The sequence below is a fragment of the Calonectris borealis genome, chromosome 1 (assembly GCF_964195595.1).
Source record: "Calonectris borealis chromosome 1, bCalBor7.hap1.2, whole genome shotgun sequence".
In the NCBI taxonomy this organism is placed as follows: domain Eukaryota; kingdom Metazoa; phylum Chordata; class Aves; order Procellariiformes; family Procellariidae; genus Calonectris; species Calonectris borealis.
This window is the reverse complement of record NC_134312.1, coordinates 64,396,577-64,417,177: the sequence shown is the minus strand read 5'-3', so window position 1 is coordinate 64,417,177 and position 20,601 is coordinate 64,396,577. Positions and strand designations below refer to the sequence as shown.

Here is a 20,601-nt window from a genome sequence, read left to right as displayed (position 1 = left end):
CAAAGGCCGCCCGGGCCGGAGGGGGGGAAGCGGGGCGGAGCCAGCCAATCAACGCCGGCGGGCGGTGGCGGCCCGCCCCTTAAAGGGACAGGAGCCGGAGCTTCGAAGGAATGTCAGATGATTCTTACCGTCTCACAGACAGTACCTGAGCCCTGTGAGGGGAAGAGCTTGACTGAGCTGTAGCCTGCTGAATAGGAGCGTCCCCTCAGGTTCGGGCTATGCCGGAGGAGGGCAAGAGGCCCCTTTCCTCTTGTCACTGGGCGCCTGTGGGGACGCAGACGCGTCCCCGCGGGCACCGGTGACAAGAGGGAAGGGGTCCATGCTTGGGCTGGGGGCCTTCATGTCTCCATCCATTTTGACAGTTGGGGTGGGCTCTTGCCATCTTGGTTTTGAGCCTACCTTGGTTTGGATCGGTGCGGTGGATCGAGCTACAGGTGAAATGAGGGGGCTGACACATGCGGGGGGTACTTCAGCCATTGCAAGGCAGCAGCTGCCTCTCCTTTTTTTCCATTGCAAGAGAAATTGGCGATGACCTTTTTATTTTTAAGCAAAAGCCAAGGCTTTCTAGTGGTAGCCTGATGCAGGTAGGTGAAGTGTTGTGATTATTAGTGATTTCCTTAGCGGGGTATTAATGAAGCAGTCAGTGCTTTGAGTAATGGAAGTATCTGAAGGCACATGACGACACATCACTACTAGCAAAAGAAACTAAAATTAAAAGGAGAAGCCTGCTGAGGTGATGATGGTATTTCAGTAGAGCTCCTGAGTTATTTTATCTTCCAGGCTTGCTCTGAACCCTGGGCTTTCTGCTCCACAGAGGGGCTGCCGATAGCAGTGTTGGGTCTCCTGCTTATTCCCGAGTCAGCTGGCAACGTATCAACCTCGTTCATAATTACACAGCTACAGAGGATTGCTCATTTCCTTCGCAAAGGACATGTGCCTTTTATAAATCGAAACTAATGAACCCACTGCCGAGGATGCAGCTGACAACGACATCATCCATCTCTCCCTTTTGGGAACTTCTGTGTATATGACCACAACGTGTCAAAGAATGCGTTTCAGGGGACAGCTACCGCAAAGGTGACGCTGCAACTCGTGTTGCCTTCACGGCTGTTCAGCAAAGCTACTGTCTTCTGCGGGGAGGCTGTGGGCTGGGAGCTGTGGCCTTTCACACTGGGAGTTCGGTTGGTTCCCAGCTTTGGGTGTATGTTACTTACTGCATATTTCTACTCAGAGGGAGAAAAAAATCCCCTTTCCGATATTTTTAATGTACCCTGGGAACCAAAAACCTGTAGGAAGAATTAACCCACTTTCCAATCCAGATCCCTCCCTCGCTTTAATGGGTAGCTCAGATCTGACCAAGTAAAATTCTGTGCCAACAGGGAGCTGGATTACGGCCCTGCGCAGGTGAACAGCTCCGCTGATGGAAATCGTTTGGCAGGCTGGAGGCTTTCCTGGCCAGCCGCTTTCTCGTGAAGTGTCTGTGAGCTGATCAGACGATGTGACAGGTTCCTTCAGCGACAGGAAGCTGTTGGAGTAACTGGTGCCGTTTTGGTAGCACGAAGGGACTTTCTACTTTCCCTCGGATATTCCTGTTTGCAACCAGAAAGGCGTCTGGTGCACCTCATCTCTTGTTTTAATTTCTGGCCTTGCCACAGGCAGGCCCCCCCACCTCCGCGCACCCCGCCCGCCCCAGCCTGGCCGGGCGTCCCACGTCCCTGGGTGGACGCCGGCTGGCAGGCAGCGCAGGACGCGGTATTCCCCCGAGCGGAGGGGCGGGCGCGGTTGCCATGGCGGCGGGGCGGGGCGGGGCGGGGCTCCCGCCGGAGGGCGGCCGGGGCCGGGGCCGGGACTGGTGCCGGCGGGGGGCGGCGGCAGCGGCGCGGCGCTGCATGGCGCGGCGGGCGGGGAACCCCCAGCCGCGCGTCCGCACGCCGCCAGCCCGGCGCCGGGCGCCGCCGCCGCCATGCCGGGGCACGGCCCCCCACCCCCGCCGCTGCCGAGGAAGGTAGGGAGGCGCGGAGGGGCCCGTGGCGGGGCCGGGGCAGCGGCGAGGGTTACCGGGGGAGAGCGGGCAGAGGGGCCGGGCGGCAGCCCCCGCCGCCTGCAGACCTCTCGTCTCCCGCGGCGGCGGTCGGGGCGCGGGCTATCGGTGCCGCTCCAAAAGATCGCTAATTCTTTTTTTCCCTTTAGCCCCCAAATCGGCATTTCTTCCCCGGTAATGCGTTTGGCTGCAGAGACGGAAACCGGGGGGCGTGAGCCGAAACCCCCCCACCCTCCCGGCAGCTTTCCCGCCGGGACGGGGAGCGCTGCTGCTCCCTCCGTCCCCGCCCGGTGCGGGTGGGAGAAGAGCCGAGGGGACGCGGGGAGGGCGACGCCACCGCTGCTGAACAGCCGGCCCAAGTGGCTCGGGAGCGGCGGGGAAGAGGAGCGAGGGCAGCCCAGCGTGAGGCCGCTGGATGGGCTCAGCCCTGCCTCGGTCTCCCGCAACAAAAAAGACGAGGAAGCGCTGTGCAAATTCTTTGGGGGAAGCCCGGGCCCTACCGGAGCAAGCAGCAGAATCCCCCTCAGTTTCAGCAAAGCCCTGATTCTCTCCGTGATCTTAGTTTTGTTTTGCTCTCTTTCTACTCTGGATAGCCTGCTTTTCTCTTGCTTTGCCCTCGGCAGTTCGAAACGTCTGCACTTTGGTGCAGCCCATAGCTTAACAGGGTGGCATTTCTGACTCCCGCTTGGGATCCATGAGAGTATTCACCTGTCCCGAGGCGAGAAACACCAACTCACCTTCCTGTTCTGGTACCCAGGGGTGATGGGTACTAATGGATTAGGCACAGAGTCAGGGGGAAACGGCAGCTGGGAAGGGAATGAGGAAGAATTTACAGCTGTCTGCTGCCTTGGTCCCAGAGTGTCAAATGCAAACTGGAGGGTAAACTGTGCAAGGTGCATTTGGGACGCTTTCAGAGGGTTTGGTTTTATGAGTCTCCCAGGAGCCTGGCTCGCTCTCTCTTTTCAGTGCTGGAAAAGGGATGGTCTAGCGGAATTGAGGCTTTCTGACTGCTTGGGGCTGCACTGGAGCCTCACAGGAGCAGGTAATAAGGGCTAAGCATTGGGTGCTTAATCCTGCTCTTTACAAGAGCACAGTCTGTTTCCTGGACAGGTCAGCAAGTTGTATGGGAGCTGTTCCTGACCCTGAGGTGTTCCTGGCCACCTTTGCTTTTGCCATTTATGCAGGGTTGTTGCTTTTGGATAGGAGCGTCTCCGCTGCGGAGCTCTGCTGGGAGCATAAAGAGAAGGGCAGTGGGATTTCCATGGGGCTTTAATTTGCTACTGGGAGGCGAGCTGCTGGTGTTGCTGGTGGATTAAAAAGCTGTTTTCTGTGTTGGCTGCGACCTTAGTGACCACTCATTCTTGGTGTGTGATAGCAAAGTCCAATAAAGTGTACTGGCTCCGTTTCTGAACCACCAGAAAGGGAGTCATTACTGCATCCTGCCAGAGGAGAGGAATGTGTTTCCTCGACCCTTGTGTTGTATTCTGAATTGTTGTCATTGGGGTAGTGTTTGTGGGCTTTGGTGGTTGTTGGTTTGGGGGGTTTTTTTGTTTGGTTGTTTTTTTTTTAAATAATCCAAACAGTGTTTCAGCATGTGAGATTGGATATCTACCACATTGAGACAGACTTGGAAACAACTGAAAACGCTAAGTATGGAAATGAGAGGAAGGCTACATGATTTCCCAGGGTAATACAGCGCCTCTTTGAGAAACGGAAGAGAAAGCACTGGAAACAAAGGGCGCTGGAGCGACCTGGGATGTAAAAAGCAGGCTAAAGATTGATGGCTCAGCTGGGACCTTTCTTTGCCTGTGGGTGAGAAAGTTGTGTGCTGAAGCCTGGGTTGTCCTTTGGCACATTCCTTGTCCTGACAGGCAGCACAGAAGTGCTCCCAGTTCATCAGCTGGGATCCCCAAGCACAATCCTCCTTGTAGACCACAAGGGCATGTGGAGTGTCCCAAAGTGCTGCTTTCAGTAGTGTCCCCAGCTCGCTGCCTTGGGAAATCTTTTAGGACATTTTGTCTGCAGAGACAACCACGTGATGCTTTCTGTTCTCCAAAAACAAGAAGGGCATTTAGATCCTTTGTCAAGAGCTTACAATATGCTTTTCTTTCTCCTATGCCTGGTGTGTTTACGTGTTAGAAATGTTCATTTTGACAAGGAGATGATAAATAAAGACCACGTAAGCTGCAAGGCTGTGGTTTCCAGAGGTGATCTTAACTCAGTAGGAGCTTTTCCACTGAGTTATTCTGAGTATCAGCCATAACAACTAATTCATACGGACAGGAATTAAAACCTCTGTTGTTCTGGGTGCTCTGGGAACACAGAGGCAAATGCAGTCCTTGCCGCAAGTTTAAGAAATTCTCCCATCAGATCTTCATGCAACAGAGCCCGACTGTTAAACATGCGGAGATGCTGGGCATTTCAGAGTGCCCGTAAGTGTCATGTTCTTTTGTATCCCTGGGAATGCATCATTCAAGGCAGCTGGTTCTCTCTTCCTTTTGTAGCACCTGACATTTATTTCCTGACTGGAACTGTGCTGAAGCTGCTCCTTTCTAAGTGGAGGCCAGACCAAGGGGAGAAAAGGCGCTCTAGTGCAGCATTAAGCCCATGAGAGTGGAGAAGAACCTCTCTTAAGCTCTTGTTGAGACTGGTTAATTTTGATGATCAGCTCTCTTAGGCATCCAGAGCTGGGGTATAAGCTCTTTAGGGAAGCATTTTTTTAGCGGAAGGATTTAAGTACTAGTGGCTGATATGTCTGTTGGCAGGATCCCAAGAGCTGGCTGGAAGAGGCCTCTACTGTGAAGGAAATGCTGAAATAGGACTTTTAATGAACTTGCATAGCAGTTCCTTAAGGACGGAGGAGACTCTCCACAGGGAAGAAAGGAGTGGGATGTAGGTAGAAAGAAATTCCTTGTTGCATTTGAGTTCTGACAGTAAATGAGCGAGCCCAGTTTTGCCTAGATACAGCTCAAATAACATTGCATGTGAGGGGTACCGATCTGTAAGCACCATTTTACCCAGACAGGGCTGGAGAAGAGACAATCTTTTCTTGATTGTAGCTCTGAAGTGCAATGGAAAGGACAATAGCACGCTTATCTTGCTTATGGGATTTTTCTCTGGTTTTCACCTCTAAGTGGCTTTACCAACTACTGGAAATGAAAGCAAAGGCTGAAATGTGTGAATACGCCTGCTGTTTGGTGGTGGTTTCAGCCCAGGTTTTAGTGAAGACCGCTTTCATTCTTCATGTCTGTGGTCAGCCTTGTGTACACCATGTGATTGAACTCCAGGCTCGTGGCTTCATGAAAGCTGTGCTTTTGAAATGTAGGCTTCTGCAGGGGCCTTGGGTGATCTTGAAGTTGGGTGCCTAAGACGAAGAAGCTAGAGTCCCTGGAGCCGCTGACCCTCTACAACCTGGGTTTTCAATCAAGGGCTGTGTCCTTGGGTGGAAGCCTGGCACAGAACAGGCTGAGGACCAGTTCAAGGTCTCTGTTGTCAGTATGGCACTAAAAGGTATCATCACTGTCTTACGTAAGTAAACACTTAAGGTCCTATAGGCCAGTCCTATTCAAGATCTGTCCCAACCTTTACGTGCTTCACCACCTAATTGGGTCAAGGTACTCTCTGTCTGTAGACATAGGACTGATGAGGTGAAAGTTGTAAGTCTGGTTCCTGATTGGAGCAATGGATACTTGCCTGCCGCTTATGTGAGTCTTCACCAGTTTGTGTCTTTTAGCAAGCCAGGAGCTTGGTGGGAACTCATGGTACAGAGCCTGCAGTGAAACACCTTTGGGGCTCTGCCTTCGTGATGGTCCTGTCCCTCCTGTGCCGAGACAGCTCTGAGCAGCTCTGAACCACGTCACGTGGTTCCAGCCTGTCACCGTTGCAGTTGCCAACAGAGGTTGTGGTCTTGGGATAATCCTGGTGCGATGGCTAGGGTAATCCTATGCTGAAACCCCCTGGGTTTCTGCCGCTCTGAGGTAAATATGTTGCCTAAACATTTGCTGGTCAAATATGGGTGCCACGTATGTGCGACAAAGACCCCAAAAGGGGGCTCACAAGAAGTCTTACTTGCATGGAGTTTGAAACACTAGGACTCCTTTCTTTAATGCAGATAACATGTATTGAGAACCTTATTTCTGTCTTTTCTGCAAATAGCACTGTCCCACGGAAAAGCTTAGGGGAAGTCAAGCATAATTGGAAAGATAGAAGCTTGAAAGAGCAATGTCCTGCTGGAACGAACGCTGTGAATGCTGGAATTCTCTTCATCCTTTGTTTCAGTGCTTCTTCCCCTCCCCAGGTTAGGGAAACCAGCTGCAGCTGACATAGTTAGTTCCAGGGATTTAGCAGGGCAGATTCTGTAGTTACAGCAGTGATTAAAGGTCAGTTTTTACTAATTAAGCTTACTAGGAGTTAGTACATCTCTGAGGCCTTCTTGTACATTTCAGGCGAGGTCACCATTCCACCACTGGGACATGGCCAGCCAAGTTTGCTTGGGATCTTTTGGTTTTCTTTGTTCAATCACTCGTGCGAATGAGAATTTGGCTTGAACGTTACCTGTTATCTGTATGTGCAGTTACTCCTTTTCTGAATGTGAGACACGTCTGTGTCTGCCATCTGATGAGCAACTCGTGAGCGGTTGGGGTAAAGCCTCGGGTTGCTCATCGGGAGCAGGGGGCCAAGAGAGGAGGCGGTTGCCCGGCGGCCAGGCTGCTGTGCTTAGCCTGTGCAGAAGTCGCAGGTCCTCAGTCCCCCTGCGCTGCAGCCAAAGCTCTCGCGCAGCCCTGTGCTCCTGGGCTGGGAACCGGCAGCGTTTATGCGATGAAAGGGAGCAGAAGATGGCTTTTCCTGAGCACTGCCTTTGCCCATACGTGTGCTGGCCCAGAGCCAGGAAACTCTGTCCTCATGAGCAGAGAGAGGGAGATGGGAGGGGCGAGAGACGGAGAGGGGCCCAGAAGCAGAGGGAGTTAAAATAAAAACACCAACCCAGAGAGAGAAAAGCCTCTAACAGATGGGCCTGGCCGTCCCCAGGGTTCTTCACGCAGTTGGCTTCATGTGCTGTGCTGACGAGGTCTCATCTAGGAGTGTGGGTATGGGACATGGATCATTTTGAGATGCGTGATGGAAGATCAGAGTAGAAGGCAAAAGAAAGGAAGCTAGACGGGTAAGTTAGCTGTTGTTTGGCTCTATCTGTGATGCCTGAAGTGGGATTTGTGAGTTGCTACTGGTGCTGTGCCACTAATAAGGCAGATGCTGCTGCATGAGCCCTTGGAGGGGCATTACTCTGTTTCCAACTGTGGCATCCTTTAACTGCGGCAAGTCTCGTCTCATCTTCTCTGTAAAATAGTATTGCTGATGCTGATGGAGGTTTGTTTCACTGGTCTTGTTCCTTCTAGCACACGTGCAGCAGAGAGCTATCGATCTGGATTGAGACTAGTGTAAAGATAGGTTCTGCAAGTAGATGCTGGCAGCTGTATTTTCCTATGCCCAGCTCCTCATTAGGCATCATGGTAAGTAATCAGATTTGCTGAACAGTTCAGCATACGGGGTGCTGACCTTGCTTGGAAGGGTCTAGCCTTGGTTAGATATCTGTGCAGGAGACCGTGCCTGGCAGAAAATCTGGTCTCAGAGAAGCAGTTAGAAAAGCTTGGCTCTGAGCTTGTTTGAAAATCTGGCCCAGACACTTAAAATGTCAAGAGCTGATGATGGTTAGGGGCAGCTCGTGTGGGGAAAGGTGCCACCTCACTTGGAAGTGGACGAAAGAGTTCTGGGTAGGGACCCTGCCAGGCACTGGGACCCTGCCAGGCACTGAGACTCCTGATCCTGCAGATCCCTGAGAGCAGATGGCTCCTGACCAAGTTCAGGCACGTAAGTTGTGTTTCCAGAAACTATTGGGGACTCCGGCAGTCCACCAGAGAGACTGTTTCAGGAGGCAAGGACTTAATGCTCTTTGTAACCAGAATTATTTTAAATGGCTGGATGCTCTGTGTTTTAATTAAATTTCCCTTTGGGAATCAAAGTGGTGAAGCGTTTCTGTGATCCTGCTATGCTTAAATATTCTGTACAGTGTCCCCAGTTTGTCAAATCGTTTAAGCAGACATGTAGGTCTAAGCGCATGCTTAAATCCACCCAGCAGAGCACTTTGGCTCCCAGTGCAGTACATCATTCCCGCTCAGGGAAGTCTGGACTACACTTCATGCAACGCAAGCTTCAATCTAATTGAATATAGTGGGCTCTGAGCATAGGCTTAAAATTAAACACCTGCTTAGGTGTTTTCCTCATCACAAGTGTCTCTCACACACCCAGTTATATTCTGTAGAATCATTTTATATCAGCGATGTCCCTGAACATTGCTTTCCTCTTAATATCCTGCGAGACTTCTTGCCAAGTGCTTGCTGACAAGCCGTGTTACTGTGAAGAGTTCAGGTGAGATGCTGTCACAGCCCTGGTATTTTGCTAGCATTGTGAATAGGCGTGCATATGTGAATGATTAAATCAACCCATCAGGGTGTCATCTGGAGAGAAACAAATGCTGAGCTTGCTTTGCAGGCAGGGGGAGGATGAGATCCCCCTCTGTATTTTTTGCTGAAAGCTTTTCCCCTCTGCAGATGTGCAGCTGCTGAAGTTTTTTGGCAAAAGCCGGCTGTGACTTACAGAGCTGGGGAACGTGCACACATCTGTTTGCAGAGGAGAGCAGTGAAGGGGCTCGGGTCTCCTGTCCTAGGGGATTATGTTCTTGTGATAGATAGCCCTGACTGTCATGGAGGGAAATGGCAGATTTCACTGGGCACCGTGAGGGTGCTTCATAAATATGAGTTTGCTTGCCAGTGTCAGCCAAACATCACCTTGCTAAATTAAAAAGGAAAGAGCTCCCAGAGACTTTTCAGACTATTGGAGCTTTTTCTTTAAAAACGTTAAGCCTGCCCCCCCCCGAAAATGGGTATATTTTCCACATACAAAAATACAATGTGTTTCAGCTGCAAAGCATGCTGTGAATATAGGCTTTATGTTTCTTTTTAGGTAAGAGTTGAGTCTTGAGTTATCCAGAGCTTAGAGTGGCATAGTAGCAAAGTGCAATAAATGCCTCTCACTAAAATGGAGAAGGGTGTCTTCTCTAGCACATGTGGCACTTCAGAAATCAACATCAGGCCAAAACCAGTCCCTGAGCCATCCTCCACAGTCTACTGAAGTCCATGGGAGCTTTTCCATGAATTCAGTGAGTCTGGGATCAGGCTGTAATTGAGAATCTGTTTTTCCCTGCCTTGACATACTAGGCTGTATGTGTGGCAATCTGTAGTTGAATTCTGCAAGGTTTCTGAAAAGAGATGTGTAAGGTATTGAGCTTTTTCCAGATGATGTAAGAATCCCTGATCTAGCTGGCTGCCATTTTTCAACTTTGTCAAACTCGGAGAGGACTGAGAGGTTTCCTACTGGGAAACCAACATGTGGTAACTGTTTTTTGCATCAGATTTCTGTCTCTGTCCCCCGAGATTACTATGAGTGACTCCAAGTTGAAGTTCTGCCATGGTGTCACCTCTCACATACAACAATCCTGTACTTCTGTTGGTGAAGGATACTGATGGCTACTGCCAGTTAGTCTGTGCTAAAGCTTGCCCCATCGGTATCCTCTTGTTTGCACAAGAGAAATTTTCCTTGTAGGATGATTTAGCGTACACAAATTCAGTGGGAAACCAAGTTAAATTCATAAATTCCTCCACTAGTCAGAGAAAGACACTTTTGGGTGTGTTTCAAGGAAAAATAGGATTGCCTCTAAAATGCACAAATTTCATAAAACGTTTCAATGTTTGCTTGCATGGGGCTAAAAGAGTAGCTCACATGTGACATCAAGAGTTAGTTGAGATGGATCTGGCTGCTGTTCCAGTTTAGTTCCTGCATAGAAAATTATGTTAATCTGAGGTATCTGGGAGCATATTTGCTATAAAAACTGCTTACTCTCGTATTTCAGTGTACAGTACTTTGAAAAGTCAGTCTTGCCAAACATATGACCTGAGGTAGGACTGATTTCTTATTCATCATCATTTTTACCTGTCATCAAAAGTCAGATTTGTGTGAAGAAAGTCTAAAGAAAAGTGATTTCTTAGGTTTATATGATAACTGTATTTACAAACACAATGCATCTCTAATATTCCTTTTGCTTGGGAAGACATATAAGCAAAAATAACTTCTTTCTAACCTATTTCTAGTGCCGAAATTTCCCCTCTGTCTTATTTTTCTTTTTAATATGAATGCAGTGAACCCACAAGGAGAAGTGAATGACAGATTTTTATTAAGTAAATGCTATCCAATATGAATGTTTGAGTTACTACATGTGGAAGAGATGGGAAGAAGAATGCCTACTTGAATGCCAAACATTTTTCTTACCAGCCAAGAAATAAATCAAGTATAGCATTACATAAGCTCCTCTTGCACCTCTTCTAGTTGAAGAAAATGTTTGGGGAATTTCCCCTAAAAGATTGAGTTTAGGTTTAGTTTGCCAGTAATGTCTGTAGACGTTATCTTTTCAATAAAGAAAATCTGGTTGTTATCAAAAGCTCCATTTTGTTCAGCCATGGATAACTGAAGCAACACAGTGCAGCTTCTATCTTTGCATAAAGAAGGTGGTTCTGGTGAGGAGTATCTGTCCAACTGGCCTGTTCATAGGGTATCTAATCTAGAGAAAACGTGCATTTGTTAAAATCACCATGTTCTGCAGGGAGAAAAACATTTATGGAGAGCCTTTTTCCTGAGCCGGACCTTTAGAGCTGAGTGTGTAATGCTGATGTTTTTGGGGTGGGGGGATGGGAACTTCACAGAGGAACTTGCATATCATCAGGGCGTTGTACCGGGAAGGTCACCTATCTCCTAGTGCTGGTCATCTACTGGGGGAGACCTCATCCCTCACCCTGTGGGAAACCTTTGTATTCTTTAACACCATGTGAAAACTGTAAGACTTGGCCCCTCAGGAAAGACTTCATGGGCTTGAGCTAAGGGGGCTCTGCCTGGGTTTCTGTGGACCTGTGTTGGTGAGGAGCAGAAATGAGGTGAATGTGGACAGTTGAGTGGGTGAAACGCAAGCTGCACCAAAATCACTGGAGTCAAACCAATAGCTTGAGTAGAGCTAGGATTTTGCCTCACGCTGGACTGGAAATGAGATATTTATGAGCGTTTAAGATGAAAGGGGATGATGTTTATTGAATTGCTCAGGGACAGGGGCTTCTGCAAAGGGTTTGACTCCAGAAGACTCCTGCTTTGATATTTTGTTCTGGATCCTGTAAAATGCGCCCTTGTGAAATGCATTCAGTGCTGGCTGCTTTGTAGTAATGAGTTTTTCCTGTGCACAATAAACAGTATCGGGGCCCAGTCCAGGACAACATTCAAACATCTTGGGTGGAGTATGCCCTTGTGGTTACCCTGGAATACAAAACTTGGATGCACATTCTCCGGGTTGGAAGCTTCTGTAAGAATAGCTCTGCTTTGGTTGTGAGATAAGGGCTCGATGGAGGAAATCGTACATGGATGCTCTGCTTCTGCTCCATTATCGAACAGTTTGATGTATATGAAAGAAAGTAAACACTGGAAATTAAAGTCCTCTAGAGTATGTATTGCCGTTAGCACATCCCTTGGAAGAGAGTAGTGAACAATACATGCCTGTTTGATAACGCCAGTTTCTAGGTTTTCTGCCATAAGAAACCCGAAGTAATGTTTCAGCAAAGGAAAAAACCAAATCTCCCAAGCAGATGCTTTCAGTATTTCTCAGCTTTGGGTTTTTTTAAATTTAGTTATGAAATAACTTTAAGCTTTTCAAAAAATTGTACCCTGATCTCTCTGAAAGTGGAATGAATTTGGGAAGAAAATACTTTCTTTTTCTGTTACAGCAGTGAGAATTTACAGCTGCCAAGGCAGCCTTACTGGTGGATTCATGGCCTCCCTAATAGCTTGCACTGAACTGTTGAAGTTTGTTAGGCACTGCAGAATCACTGGGGACAAAAGACTGTGGAAATGTGTAAGGGATAGCATAATTGTATATCTTGTTTTAGCAGCCATTTTTTTACTGCTTGCTTGCTGGTCAGTTGGAGAGTTTTAGGAGATGAAACGCAAAAAATATCTCTTGGGGAAGAAAAGGCATCTAGTAATAGTGTTTTGAAAGGGAGTGGGATTTGCAGGTTTTTTGTTGTTGTTTTGTTTTGTTCCCCACAGAGAAATCGAGAGTGAATTCTCTCTTTTACAGTAATTAATGACAGGTTATCATAGGATAATCCAGGTTGGAAGGGATTGCAAGAGGTCTCTACTCCAGTCTCCTGCTAAGAGCAGCTTCAGGTTTGAGCTCAGACAGGGTTGCTGGGGGCTTTGTCCGTTGGGTCTCGAAAACCTCCAGTGATGGAGGCTGCAGAGCTGTTCCAGTGCTGTATAATCCTCATGGTGAAAAAAACTTTTCTTTATATCATGTCTTTTCCTTGTTTCCACTTTTTCCCATTGTTTCTCGTCCAGCAAAGACAGAAGCATCCAAGGGAGTGGCTTCAGGTCACACACTGTGCTACACCGATGGTTTTGTTTTACGAGAAATAAAATGCTCAAAAAGTCATGACAGAATGTGGAAACCTGAGTCTTGTTTCTGAAAGGGATTGAGATGTGTGGGTGGCAGTCCAGATCTGACTTGGACATGCTTAGGTGTGGAACGTCACTGTGTCAGTCTGTCTGTCTGCGGAGCTGCCAAGACATGAGGAAGCTCTTTAGACCATGTCTGGTTTAATCAGTTCTTCTGGAAGTGCCTTTTTCAGGACTGTGACCTGTTATCTCAGACATCTCCCACGTTAGCAAGTTCTGCCGGCTTTTGGAGCTGGATCTAGCACCTGGTATAGGTATGTAGGCCCATGAAAATGCAGATAGATGTTTTCTCAATTTTCCCAACAATACCTAGACAATGTGTCCTGTTGCAACCAGTGAAAAGGGAATGAGTGCTTACAATTCTTTGAAAATGTTAGCCACTTCTACAATGTTTGTTTAAAAAAAATCTTATCCTCAATTGGTTTTGAAACTGGGTCTCAAACTTAAAAGTCGCGTAGTCACTTCTGAAAATTTTACCTTTCGCTATTTTTCTTTCTTTCTTTCTTTCTTTCTTTCTTTCTTTATTTCCCTGGGGCTTTTCTGCCACCAAGGTGGCCGAAGAATGTGCCACCAAGCCATCGTAGTGTCTTGCCAGCATTTTTGCCTGACAGTACCAGGAGAAGATCAGATCTTTTTTCCCCTCCTGCTACATACTTTTCCTTTGTAGTCGGAAGCACCACCAAAGCCCGCGTGGGAGAATATATGGATGGTTATAAGGAGTAGACTTGCTCCTTATGCTCTACCCTTGTGCGGTGGGTTAGGGAGCCAAAGAGCAAAGGGTCCTTCCCCAAGCTGTTTTGTGCTCGGGTTGCTAAATGCCTGGTTCCTGAGAGGGCGCGGGCAGACGAGCAACACGGTCATGTGAGTTGATTTTCTGTTTGTGTTGCTTTCTTGTTCGGGGGTGCCAGTGTCAGCACAGGGGGAAACCCTTGTATTTCCCTGGGCCATTGCCCTCCAGACACGCTCCTCTGCCGAACCCCTTCAGCGGTTCCTGTGCTCAGGATCACCCTCCCAGTGCCCCCAGGGAGGGAGGGAATATCAAACCACGCGTGAGAGTGAAAGGGCGGAGGAGGAAGAGCAATTTTCCCTAGGATTTGGGGTTTTCGGTTAGGGTTTTTTTCCCCACTTTTATTGGCCGTGAGTGCAATGACCGCTTAACCGCATGGACCGGGCTCGCTCCCTCCCCCACGCTTCCTCTCCCTGGCAGAGCACAGGCTCTCAGATTTCCTCCCAGTGCGGGCGGATGGCGGCTCTCAGCTACATTCCTCTTAGTACAAAAGAAAAGGAAAAACTGCTCTCCACGCAGGCAGATGGCCGACTGTTTCCTGGCAGCTCCGCTCCAGTGTCCTTTTTCCTATTGTCCTGACAAACACACGCACACAGGCACGCACACACCCACAGAGAGCAGCTGGAAAAATAAATAAATGCAAGCCCTATTTGCAGAGGTTTTTCTTCTTTGGAGCTGTGCAGGTTTCCTCCTCGTGATGGGTAGATCTTTGGTGATTCACGTGCTCCCTGGCCCTGCTCTCTGCTGAGGAAGGTTGAATGAGGGGATGGTGTGCTGCGCTGCGGTTGAAAGATTTCCATAAGAAAGAAGATCTGCAATAAGCCGATTCTGCATTTGTAATGGCCGAGATATGTGGGAGAGTGAGGGTGGGAAGAAAGAGGAGGTTGAGCAAGGCAGGGGGAAGTGGGGTCTCCAGAACCAAAAAGCAATCTACAGGTGACTTTTTGCTTGAGCTCAGCAGGTGATGCATAATAGAGACAGACTGTAGCAGCAGGTCATGGACTCGGTGCTGGTACCGGAAGGTCTCCTGGAGCACGCAGCTACCAAGGCTCTGCAGATGGTGCCCCAAGGTTGTGGTGATGGACGCTTCAGGAAGCTGTGTGCTAAATCCTCATCAGGAGGGGCAAGAGTCAGCATCCTGGAGGGTGAAGGCCACTGAAGGAGACATTTGCTGAGGCTCCGTTCATTTTCCCTGATGATAACTTATTTTGGAAGAAGTTGAGGTTCTTCATTTTAATGCTCTCATTTCCTTTCTGAATGTGAGGCAATTTGTCTTCCTGCCAGGAAACTCTTTGCAGAGTTGCTCCTCGAAGGGACCTCTTTGGGTCCCATTTATGCTAGAATAGCAGAGGTTATCTCACCACATCGAAAATGAATTCCAGTGTGGTTCATGAGCTGAACACTGTATTTTAGTGGCAGGTTGTTTCCTATGCTGACAAATGTTTGGGTTTCTTATAAGCATAATAATAACCCTGAATTCTTTCCAATTCTTTTTACACTAGAAGTGATTTACTGTAGTAGGACTGGTATATTTGTAACACAGCATTCCTATCAAAAGAGGGAAAGTGTCTACACCAATTGGCTACACCGGTAGAAATGCATATTTGCCGATGTAGTTTCGTCTTTTTTGGGGCCTGAAGCCAGTTCCACTGCATCTGCTAGGAATCCTGCCTCTTCGTGTGGCTGGTAGACAGTTCTGCTGGCAAATATCTGCTCATGTAAATCTGGTCCATATTTCTTTTGTTTTATTCCATATTGACTACAGTCGTCTTGTATGTGGGTAATTTCAAAGCCAAAGAAAACAGGTATGAAATGCCGGCTCCACTGATGTCATCAGCAAGCTCATGTTCGCTTCAGTAACACACGATTCACCACTAATGTCTTCTTCAGCCTTGACTTAAAGTAACTGAATTTTCATTTATTAGGCTGCAAGGCATAAGTAAATATTATCCCACTTTGAAAGGGGCTGAGCAACCCCACTGTGTGCACACATGTGCTGATGCAAGATCTAAAACACAAGGAGATGATCTAGTATTGCCAAGAACTGTCACAGAAGAGCTGTCCTCTACTCCTGCCTTCACTTCCCAGGGTCTTGGTTTCTCCACCTGGAATTATTTTTTTTTTTAATCTTTTGTTCATTACTTCCTTGTAGAAGGGTTAGCTTGAAACATGTAAATCCACTAAACATTGTAATTAGACTTCATTTTATCAGACAGATTGGGAAATACTGAATCTTTCTCTTCCTTCCTATCTGAATTTTTTCTTAGTATTTGTTAACCTACCTTCAGGAGTGAAGACTCATCATGTCTCTAAGCAGTAATACAAACCATACTTGCCACCACAAAGAATAACAGTATTTACCTTCTATACATGCAGGACTTAATCTGTGCTTGTGAACAGTGAATTAGAAAAAGAACGTTGCTGTTTTGTTTGACATGGTCATGTAACATCCCACCGCTAACCCTGGAAATGCTGTGTTTGCAGCTGAGGGTGTGGTTGCCTGAAGGAAACTGGAGGGATGTCGAATACCCTTTGAGTTGTTGAGCTTTTCTTCTGTTTGTTATGTGTTTAGAGGGAGGAACAAAGGGAGAATAAGACAATGGGAAATGTGGGACAAGCTTAATAATAGTGGGTGCAGCGAGCCCCACCTTTAACAGAAGACAATTCACATTGTGAGACCCTGTTTTTGATTTCTGTCTTCAGGTCAATTTTTTTTTGTTTCAGTCTGCAGTTTTCCATGCTGAGCATTGCCTCTGGCTGAATTACTTTTGAAAACCTTCAGCCAAAATGTTTCAGCTGTTTCAAAGAGTGAAGCTAGGGGAGAAAAATGTGCTGTTTCCCCTGTGTTAGAAAGTACATCAAGCTTTTCTTTTGCTAAGACCAATCTTACGCTTTGAAACAGAAGTGTTCCATGCTGTTTGGATCAGGAATTTGTCCTTTGCCATGCCTGTGTCATCTCTACCTTAACTTTTCCAAGGCTCTGTGGGGAGAAAATTTCAATTGGCACATGGTCAGCAGAGGTTTTTATTTTTAGTAGCTAAAATCTTCAGTAGTTACCTTGTTCCTGAATGTGCTGTCCTTCCAGCTCCGTGTGCCAGGCAGGTGACGCTGGTGCCAGCCTTCATCAAATGGGTGGCGGAGGGAAGTAATGGACGGGAGGTGAGGATAGTTTCTCAAGGGTCCAGCTGCGTTACTACAGAACGGGAATGGCCTAAGGATGCAATTGAGACCCAGGGTCCCCCTCCAATATTGCCACAGCAAGTCCTGCTGGTTTCCCTCTTCTCATTGCTGAGGGTTAGCTTCTTTCCAAGCAGAGCCTTGTTGCCAACCCAGTGGTAACACTGGTCCTATAATAAAGCCCCAGTCTGGGAGTCTCCTGTGAATGGAAACATGCCATCTGCAGGTCAGAACCAAAGGCTGGCCTCCTAACCAGCAGTACAGAATACATTTCTGGGGTTTAGTAGGACCTCCTTCTAAATCTCTGTCCAGTAACAGTGGATTAGACTACCAGGAGTTTGTTTCTCCTGTGCCATCGATTATCCTGCTGGCACCGTGGCAGAAAAGAGGTGGAAACGGAAGAGGCAAAGCCTGGACTAGGAAGGAAGGAAAAGATCCTCAGTCCTAGTCAAGGTCAATGATTTGGACATAAGGATGCAGTCATTCTGCTTCTAAAGAAATAATAGCTACACTGTGCATGTGGGGCTGTGCAGTGAGGGAGAGGTGTGGGATCCACTCAGGATATTGACAGTGGAAATGCACGTATGGAGTCCAGTGTCTTCAATGTGTAGGTACAGACCATCCGCACAGGGCAAGTGTTGTCTCAGATGAGCACTGTGGACATGCAGAAGCTGTATCCAGGAGTTCAGGATGTTTGGTAGCCAGGAGAGAGCTGTAGTGGATCTAAAACCTGGGGAAATGTGCAAGCTCCTCAAGTTCTGCCTTGTAAGAGTGGGCAGAGAGGAGGTGCTCAAGCCAATCTGGTGTCAGTGGCTTTGTTTTGGTGAGACTAGACCTGGGGGCAGGTAAAAAAAAAGAACTGGAAGCTGTAGGGAAGCAGCTTTTAAGGTAGTAGATTGAGTGGTGGAGGCTTCCTGAATCTGGAAGTGTGGAGGGGAGGCTGTTTCTGCTGGAGCAGGGAGGTAGGACAGGGGTGGGTGAGGAAAGCTAAGTCAGGGCTGAGGGCCGGGTAGATCTTAAGGAGAGCCCTTAGTTTGGGCAGGGAGGGGGAAGTAAGGGGAGGAAGAGTTGGCAGCTAGGAGCCATCGTAGAAAGTCCTTAGGATGGAGGGAAGGTATTTGGATGAGCTATGGGTAGAGAAGGACTATAGCCATGATTTGAGGGGACAAGTCTGGAAAGAGAGGGATACAGGGAAGTGGTGATAGGGAGGATGGGGAGGGGCAGAGAGGGCTGGGCTGGGACAGCTGATAGTGAGTGTGAGATTAGCAGTGGGTGAGGAAACTGGGACTTGAATAGGGACCTCAGAGAGTTAAACCTGGGCTGTCTGGGTGAGGGGAGATCTGGAAAGCAGGGACTGGTATTGAGTAGGTGAGGAAGACTGTAGTAACAAGGTTCTAGTGTCCTGAGGTGAGAGGGACAGAGGACAAACTTAAAAATAATGGTGTACTGCCCATAACCTGCTTCCTTCCGAAGCCTGGAGTGGAGCCCATGATTCCTGAAGGTCCCTGTGCCCTTGGCAAGTGTGTGCAAAATCCCTGGCAGAGCGTCTGTCCCACCCTCTTCCAGGAGCTGCTGCTATTACCAGCTATTCTACTAACTCAGGTGCCAGAGGTCCCTGTGGTGGAGCCAAAGCATCCGGCTGTCCTGGTAACTCTGTGGGACTCCAGTTGGGCTTTTTTCCAGTTTGCTTTTAAACCAAACTAACCAACCCAAAGCTGAAATTGCGTTTGTGTTCGCCGAATGCAGTTTCTGTATGTGTGAAGCGGAGCACTCAGGAACTGAGAAGCACCACATTTGCGGTTGTCCCTGCCGTTTCAGTTGTGTCTTCCATGCGTGTGCACTGCAGCCGTGAGGCTTGGCTGGGCGGTCACAGGTGTCTGTTTGGTGCGTCTGCCGTCTCCTTCAGTGCAACAGAAGGGGCCTGCTCTGGAGGCGAGTCGGGGTAATGTAGCAAGTGAAATGGGTGCCTGCAGGGGTTGCTTGCTTAATTTGGCAGGTAATGAAGGAGAAATGGCTAAGAACCTCCTCACCTGCCCTTCCCAGAGCTCGCCGCTATGTCGGACAAACCCTGAAAGCAACAGGTTTTGCCAGCTGTAGCCAGTTGTGTGTTCCCTGGCCTGGATGCCAGATGTGGGGCCATGGGGCTGGCCCCACAGCTGCTTGTGAAGGCGATGGGGTTTGCAGTTGGAACAGTCTGAAAAATCAAGTCTTGCTTGTCCCTGTACTAAGAGCAAATTGTAGTTTTGCCTGCAGTCTGTGCAACCCAATTTGCCATTTATATGGTTATATGGTGAGCAACAAATGTCCTTGAAGGAAAGCAGTGAGGAGAAAGCAAAATATTCAGTGAATCTGTCCCAGCAATATGATTTCATCCCTTCCTTTCCATGTGCTTCAGTGCTCATCAGGTTTTCCGTGACAGGTGACTGATGTCCCTATCCGAGCAGAAAACTTTTTGCTTTTTCCCCCTTTTGTTTCTTTGCTGGTTTAGCAAGTTGAACTAGTTAGCTTGCTAGTCCTTGCTAGCTCAGAAAGGGCTTTACAAGCATTGGAGCTGATATGAAGGAAGCAGGAACAAGAAGGGAGGAAAAAGTAGGCACACCCTTAGTCAATGGTAACTATTAGATCTGATCAGGCATGTCCTTTACCAAGGACAGGGATGAGACCACGTTGCTGGCAGCCAAGGGAGGAGCAGGGACCCAGGGAGAGGGAGAAGCAGGGCAGTCCCTTTAACGATAGTAATACTTTAAATCAGGTTAGTGACATACAAGTGGGCAGAGTTTGTTCTGTGGGCTTAGAGAGGGAGAAGGTCAGTAGAACGAATTATATCATAAAATTCAAGACATATCATAACACACAACACAGCTTTGCTGCACGCAGGCTGAACGCCGACACTGCGAATTTCTGCATTCCTTGCATTGCAGCGTTGTTCCTCTGACACGGGGTGTATGCACAAAGCGAGAGGTTGTGGTACGTCGATTCCACTTGAGGTTTTTGAAAATACAGTTTGTTTTGACACATGGGATTCTCCTGACCCCCTTGTAAGCCCTGTGGTGTAAGATATGATAGATCAAAGGGAAAAGTTAGGATGGAGTGGGGCAAGGGGGGTAGGAGGCTGTGTGGGATCTGGCTCTAAAAGATACTGTAGGGGCATATCACTTCCCAGTCATTGGTCTTTCATGGATATGTTTACGTAAGTTTATCCTGCTTTTTTTTCTTTAATAAATTACTTGGGCCTCATTATCTACAATTAGGATCCCATTATGAGTGTGATGAACTGAACAATCCTGCTGTTAGTGTCTTCAGTCTCCATGGCCCGCAGGAGACTCGCGTGGCCAGGACAATCAGTGCCTGCAAAGAGGTGACAGCTCACCTTGCCTGAAACTAATTGTGCCTAGCACAGGATGGCAGCATAGCTGAGGTGGGAAGGCACCTCTGGAGACAGCCAAGTCCAGCCCCCTGCTCAGAGTGGGGTCATGTAAAACAGCTTGCTCAGGACATTGTCCAGTTGGGTTTTGAGTACCTCCAAGGATAAAGCCTCCACAACCTCTCTGGTGCTTGGTCACCCTCTCAGTAAGAAAGTTTTTTCTCGTGTGTAAGCTGAATCGTCCTTTCACTGGATGCCACTGAGAAGCCCTGCTGCTGCGGAGGTGGCCCGTCCTCCCAGACCTTGGAGGACACTCATCTGCAGGGCTGACTGGGAGAGGAAAGAAGTGGAGAAGTGGACTTCATAGAAGTCCTCTGAGGAGAAACTGTTGCTGCTGTCAGCTAGGGAAGGCTCATGGCACGTGTTGTGGGGCTTTGGGTCAAACACCCTGAGCTCAAGTTTTAGAAAACCCTTGCCTTGCCGCTGGGTTGGCGTTGGGCACCTCGAGTCAATGACTCCCCCACTGCAAACATCTTGTTTTGCCAAGGGAGCCTGCTCTTGGGTCCCGTTGCCCTTCTCGGCTCTAGCCACATCCCTGCTGGGCTGGTGTCCTCCCCGCTCTGCGGGGGT

At 48.3% G+C, this 20,601-nt stretch overlaps 1 protein-coding gene across 2 annotated transcripts in view; it reads left to right on the top strand.

Annotated features, from left to right (window-relative positions):
* The first annotated feature begins 1,899 nt into the window (after positions 1 to 1,899).
* Positions 1,900 to 20,601, top strand: part of DENND2A (DENN domain containing 2A) — a 60,829-nt gene continuing 42,127 nt past the window's right edge. The window contains exon 1 of one of the 2 annotated variants that reach the window (XM_075157959.1): positions 1,900 to 2,005. The gene's annotated coding sequence lies outside the window, so the exon portion shown is untranslated. The remainder of the gene's footprint in view (positions 2,006 to 20,601) is intronic. The other variant, XM_075157981.1, reaches the window with a different exon arrangement.